The sequence below is a fragment of the Pinus tabuliformis genome, chromosome X (assembly GCF_031772625.1).
Source record: "Pinus tabuliformis cultivar Carrire ecotype Pingquan chromosome X, CPIR1, whole genome shotgun sequence".
Classification (NCBI taxonomy): Eukaryota; Viridiplantae; Streptophyta; class Pinopsida; order Pinales; family Pinaceae; genus Pinus; species Pinus tabuliformis.
This window is the reverse complement of record NC_142308.1, coordinates 574,027,893-574,034,888: the sequence shown is the minus strand read 5'-3', so window position 1 is coordinate 574,034,888 and position 6,996 is coordinate 574,027,893. Positions and strand designations below refer to the sequence as shown.

Sequence of the window (6,996 nt, the reverse complement as noted above, 5' to 3'; positions counted from 1 at the left end):
GTCCTAATGTATGTTAAATGCAGGAATTGGAGTAGTTTCGGGTTGACTTAAGTGCAGGAATTCAGAGTAAGAAAGCAAGAGAGATTTTAGGAGTTGGTCTCCCTCCTTAACTCCTCAAATCATTTGAAGATTTCCCCCACCATATCTCATTAGCTTAGTGTCATTGGCATCCAAGAAAACCAAGTTCATTGGCAGCCAAGCTAGTGACAGTAAAGGAAAATTTATTCTTGAGTTAGGGAGCCAAGTATCCATATTTTTTAGGGAGATGTTGGTAGCTCTAGTTTTGTATAAGTAAGAGAGCCAAGGGACTAATTAGGATTTGATTTTTTGTTGTAGCCAAGAGGCCATTTTGAACTAAGACATTTTGACTGTTATTGTTATGATGTACATGACATTTTTATGATAATGAGAAATTATGTTTTGATCTAGCACTAAGTTGACTAAGAGGGCTGAAGCTCTTGGGTTAGTGCCCAACGCTAGCAGTAGAAGTTCCTCTTTTTGTAGATGGATTCTTAACTTAGAATGATAGTTAGCTGCTTAATTTTATTTATGTTTTTTTTTTTATTAGGTTAACAAGTACTTAAATTTTTGTTCAACTTTATTTCCATTAGTTTGAAGAGGTAGATTAATGTTGTAGTTTAGTGGAGAAATGTTACTAGAAAAGATAGTGACAATGGCCCCTACATCATCTCCCTCATGGGATCATGACTAAGCGACCCCATTCTCACAACCCCAAAAACAGAGTTGTCTTTTGATCATTGCATAGGTTAGGTTTCATTCTTAGCTAGATAGTTGTTTATGATTTCTTGTAAGAACCTACAGTTGTTATCTTGTTTTCTTTAGTTTGTTGTAGCTTATGAAGCATTCCATACCATAGATCTAGTAATTAACAATAGATAGATCAAATTCCTCAAATTCAATTCATCTTTTCCATGTGGACATGTAGTGATGAATAAATGAAAAGAGAAATATGTTTGTTGTAGGGATTTTTGATATGTAGGAAGGGACTCATCCAACCAGCTTCACCTAATTCTTCTCCACCTTTTGTCGAGTCATACCAGCCCATAGTTTGAACCTTTGTTTTCCAGCCACCGTGAGAAACCACCTTAGGCAAATCCAACCTCCTTGGAGTGTTGGGCTTAGCCTTGGGAAATGTGCACCTTCCCTACACCTTCTACAACTATCATACACCCCTCCAACACCTCATCTCACTATTATTTCCCTCCAAAACCATTCAGCTAACTTCCTGTAGAAGTCCAAAACATCCTGTAGAATATTAGGACATCTTGTAGCAGTTTCCTGTAGCAGCTACAAGATCTCCTGTAGCAACCTGTTTTGACCCTATTTTGACCAAAAATGATAGGATAGGCTATTATAGGAGTAGGTTAATCCCTCAACTTAGATTCCATGAACATGAGTGCCACCTACACCAACCTTACCATTCCTTTACCTCCTACAAGAACATATAACATTAGCATTTATATTTATGAAGTTAGCACTTAAAGACTCTTCTTCTTTGCAGATGTAAATGAGATAGTTAATGCATGCATTTGTGAATTCTGAGATGATATAGTAACTTTCCATGTCTAAGAAGTACTAATATTTAGATGATCAATTGCAATCTTAGCATAATTTCCTTTCTGCAAAGTGATTTGTGTCATTCCATAGCTAGATAATTTATGGAATTACATAGAATTTACCATTTGGAAGCTTTCATTTCCTAAATAGACAAGCATTTACTTTGCTGCATTAGAAATAGCTTTACATTCACTGTTACTAGCCAGACTCCTTTTAGTCAATGGAGGATTGTTCTAGAACCCTAATCGTCAAGCATCCCAGTTGAGAAGTGACATGAGTAGAATGATGCATCTGTTGTGTATATAGCACTATCACCTCCAAATTTGTACGAAACCCCAGGTTTATTATAAAGTAAAGCTAGTATCCATAGGAGTTGCAACATCCTTGCTGCAATACTGAGGCTCATCACTTTTTGGTGTCATTGTTGGGGAGGTGTCTAGGTAGATGTAATTTATGCTTTTATTTCTAATTTACATTTAGTAGGTAGACGCTATTATGGTTTCCTTTCTGTTTTGCAATTAGTTCTGAAAACAAAAAATAAAAAGAAAAAATTTATTTCATGCCTTGTAGGAGTAGAGACAATTTAGGGAAATTATTTCCAAATACCCCCACACCATCAAACAGTCAGCCTTCCCTCTTCTTCGGAGACTGTCAACTACCCTCTTTGATTGCAGGGGAGCTAGAGGACCCATTAAGTGAACAACCAAAGATCTTTGAATAGCCTATTGGGGAAGACGAAGAAGAAACCATTACACACACTTACACCATGGCTGAAAACAAAAATGGAACTGAAAACTATTAAACACACATGGACAACAAGAGAGAATATGAACGATAAAACATGCAGTACAATTTTTATTGACAAATGATTTACATTTATAGTACAATATCTGACCATTGGGTTTCACATCCCAAGGTCTCTTGGACTCCTTTTGTCCATTTGGCTTCCACACTAACCCATTTAGGATTAGGTGTCCAACATTCCCCCCCTAATCCGAAGGGTTATGTATGAGTCCAAGAAGAGAGCTGTAATACAAAATGTGCAAATATGCATGGCAGCACTAGGCTGAATGTGCTCTATGAAATGTTGGTATAAAGGGTGGTGGTTTAAGGATGACCACCAACACTGGAATGCTTAATGCAGTTCCCGAAACTCTTCCAAAACTGGCAAGAAACTGAAGTTTTCTGCTAGAGGAAGTGATCCTATTGTTTTAAAGAGGGAAACCTTCAACCATAAAAGGGAGGTCTCACCCCGCATAAAAGGTAAAACTTCAACCTAAAAAGGGAAGTCTCAACCTGTGATGGTTTAAGGATAACCAACAACTCTGGAATGCTTAATGCAATTCCTGGAACTCTTCCAAAACTGGCAAGAAGCTGGAGTCTTCTGCTAGAGGAAGTGTTCTCAATTTTGTTCCTGGAATGCTTCCAAAACTGGCAAGAAGTTGAAGTCTTCTGCTAGAGGAAGTGTCCCAGATTGCCAACTTAAGGCATGTTCAGGGGCATCTTTTGTCTCTTGCTACAACTCTGAAACTGGTGTGGCAGGTTGTGGCTCAGGCTTGCTTGATGTGGCTTTGAAGCTTGCAGATGACCATCATTTCCCCCCCTGTCAGATACAAGGTGAGATTATGGAGAAAACTCAACTGCAAGACTGTTCAATACTCTGGAACAAGTTCTGACATGTGTTTGGAATATCTTCTTGGCTGTTGATGCCCATTGCCAAGAAGCGATCCATCCAAGATGAATCTTTGTTCTTGCAAGACGTTTATTTCTGAAGCATCTGTGTGAAGAATGGCTAGTTTTATGACAGTGCTTACATGGATGAAGATCAAAACATTGATCTTTCAAATGGCCAACTCGGTCACAGTGTTGGCATTTCACGATCTGTTGTTGTTGTTTCTATGGAAAAGGGGCAGAGTCTGGAATAGCTGAAGCTGAACTGTCATGAAGAGCAGGTGAACTGTCATGAATGAATCCAGCACTCTGAAACTGAATGGGCTTGGTGTAGTCTGGAATATGAAAGGACAAGTCCTTGTCATATCCAAGACCAGTTCTGTGGTTGTTGTGGACAAGCTGTTCCCAAGGTCTGATGATGGGCTTGGGAAGTGCAAACTGAGTTTCTGCATCTGCATGTACAATTGTTGCTTTATTGGGTACTGGATCTGAATGAACTTGAACAATATTGACTTGCTGTTTATGGGAGATGCTTCATTGTTCTGAACAGAAACAGGTTCACAATGACTCCTTCGTTTTAATTCCTCTTTCTGTAGCTGTGTTTCAAGCTGCAAAAAATCAATTTTCTCTTGTGCATATTGTAGACATGTCTAAATTTCTGAGAGAGAGCCTTTGCTGATTTGGAATGTTTCATGATTAGAGGAATATATCAAAGTTTTTAAGAACTCTAATATTTCAGTAATTCGAGGCATATTCTTCATTATCAAAATTATACCCCTTTAAAAGACTAATTACAACTATGACCCAATGAGTAAAAGTAACACCCACTCACAGTACAAAGACACAGAAAAATCTTTTTTAAATGTGCAGCAAATGAATCAAGGAACATAAACTATAATGAGTTTTAAATACAGTTCCACAACTGGGGCAGCAGCAACTGCAAACTTGCTTGGATCCTTCAAATACTCCCCTTTTGAATAAGAAATGATGGCTAACAAAACACTGTCATGGACAGGACTTGAATGCTCATATGCCTTGACTGGGGTACAAATCAGTTTTTCTGAGTTTTTCTGCCAAACTGGTAAAGGTACCTCAAGAAACAAGTATAACGGGACCTTTTTTGAGGCAAGACAATATACAAAATACATTTCTAGATGTGGGAAATGGATCTTTGAGGACAAAACAAAGAGAACACAATTCTGACTTCTTCATAGCTATAGATGATGCTACGTCCATGACCATCTTCCGCCAGGCATTATAAATGATGGCTAGCTGTCCATTTCCTTTTCTTTTATAATGGTGAATATCGAAATTTTAATGCTGGTATGGCTACCCTACATGTAGCAATCTAGGGTAATTTCCGCCCTAGGTTTTCTTAAGTGGCTAGGGTTTTCAACAAATCTTGTTTTCCTTGTTAAAAACATGACACAAATTTATACAGCACAATAATGTAATCTCAGTAAGCAGCACTGTTTACTCAAAAATACAACAGACCATTCAATATAATGCCAATATAATCCAATTTCACAGTCCAGTATAATTCCACAAAGTTCCGAATCCAACAGTTCTCAAAAAAGAACAATAATACCCTAATAAACAATCCAACTTTATCCTATAAATGCTTCAAAGACTTGCAAGAACCTTTCCGAAATCTATCCCGAGAGAATGCTTCTGCCTGCGATTTGCTTCAGATACTCATCCCAATTTTTTTTTTTTACCTCAGTCCAGTGAAAATCCCAATCTGTACAGGCCTAAACCAATCTTCCAAATTTCACTACAGGAGCTTCTCACAGATTTCGAGACTTAGGAACCCTTCCGCACTTATCTCAGTGTGTACTGGGTGACTGCGGGTGTGATACAGGTTGTGGCCGGACTTCCAAAAAGCCTCAGGAAATGATGCCAGCCTCAGAGTTACCTCGGCCTACAACATATCAATTTATCACTTGGAGAATCTGTGTATATTCAGCTTCAGGACTTCGATCATCAGCACACATAGGCAGCATCAGTTTAATACAACACCAACAACAACAGAAGGAAGAAGAAAGGAAGTATAATCCAGGTTATCATGGCTCCCCTCGTACCGAGATCAGGCGATGCAGTCTTTGCAAATGTCGAACGCGTGAATGCGGAGCTCTTCACTCTCACCTATGGAGCCATTGTGCGCCAGCTACTAACTGATTTTGAAGAGGTTGAAGAAGTTAATAATCAGCTTGATCAAATGGGTTATAACATTGGCATTCGGCTTATAGATGAATTTTTAGCGAAATCAAATATTACGAGATGTGTTGATTTTAAAGAGACAGCAGAAGCTATTGCAAAGGTAGGCTTCAAAATGTTCCTGGGGGTGACAACAAGCGTAGCTAACTGGGATGCAGATGGAACTGAATGCAGTCTTATCCTTGAGGATAATCCTCTTGTAGACTTTGTTGAGTTACCCGAGACTTGTCAAGGCCTTTATTATTGTAATGTATTATATGCCACAACATTCAAAATGCATATATATGAACATATTAGCCACAAACTTGCCAATACATGCAGGCTTTATAGAGAGCACAATAGTTAAGTCACAGTCTTCAAACAAAAACCTCATACGTCACCATGCAAGAGTTTCAACTCATTCTTTCAACACGTTCTCAACAATTACCGATGCAAAGATAACGACTAGGATGTTCCATATGCTTTGTTGTACAATGAGGAACTTCTTGATTCTTTCCGAGGAAATCAATAACAAATGAATAATTGTCGCTTAAACGTACAACAGAATTACAAGTAGCATTTGAACAAGGATGATAGAACCATGTACATACCCATCATCCTCATCTTCAGAGGAATCGACACTATAAACAACCCCATTAGCACCAGCTGCTTCGATATCATTAGTTTGCCTCACAAACTGACCTCTAATCCGAGCAGGGACCGTTTCCTTTTTCTTTGTTTGAATTTATTTACAAATTTCATGGGACAGAGACCAGCGCTTATTCATGGCAAAAGAGAATCGAAAATGCTGAGGAAATGTCAAGATTGATCGAGTTGGTAGGGAATTGCAAGGTAGAAAACCTAACACATAAATAGCAAATATTAACAATAGATATCAAAAGATAAGCATTCGATTCCTTTCTACCTAACACAATTGGCGCAGTAGAATGTCATGTCAGGGCATAATATCTCAGGGAAAAATCGTTGCATACGAGGCTAAGGAATGATAGTTCTGACAAGCAGGAAGCCGCAGGAAGGCAAAGTGCTCAGGAGCGTCAGGTATGCATAGAACGTTACAGGTAATGAAGACCAGGCCAGCGCTATTCAGGGCAACTCAGACCAGCTGCGCAGGAAATAATAACATGGCATTTTTTATTTTATTTTATTTTCTACCTAAGGCATAAACTGTGAGGAAGAAAACTACACAGGCCACACATCATAGCTCTGATACCATGTTAAACACACATGGACAGCAAGAGAGAATATGAAAGATAAAACATGAAGTACAATTTTTATTAACAAATGATTTACATTTATAGTACAATATCTGACCGTTGGGTTTCACATCCCAAGGTCTCTTGGACTCCTTTTGTCCATTCGGCTTCCACACTAACCCATTTAGGATTAGGTGTCCAACAAAAACAAAAATGAAGGCACTTTTCTCATTAGAGAGACTAATGGAGATGCTAGGCTAAAAAAAAGAAGCCCCTTTGCCCTTCCTCACTTCCATAACTTAAACTCAGAGGATCCTAAGACCTTTTTGTTTGAGTT

At 38.5% G+C, this 6,996-nt stretch overlaps 1 pseudogene; it reads left to right on the top strand.

The window, feature by feature from the left end:
• The first annotated feature begins 5,281 nt into the window (after positions 1–5,281).
• On the top strand, positions 5,282–5,812 carry LOC149141310 (uncharacterized; annotated as a pseudogene).
• The last annotated feature ends 1,184 nt before the right edge of the window (positions 5,813–6,996 follow it).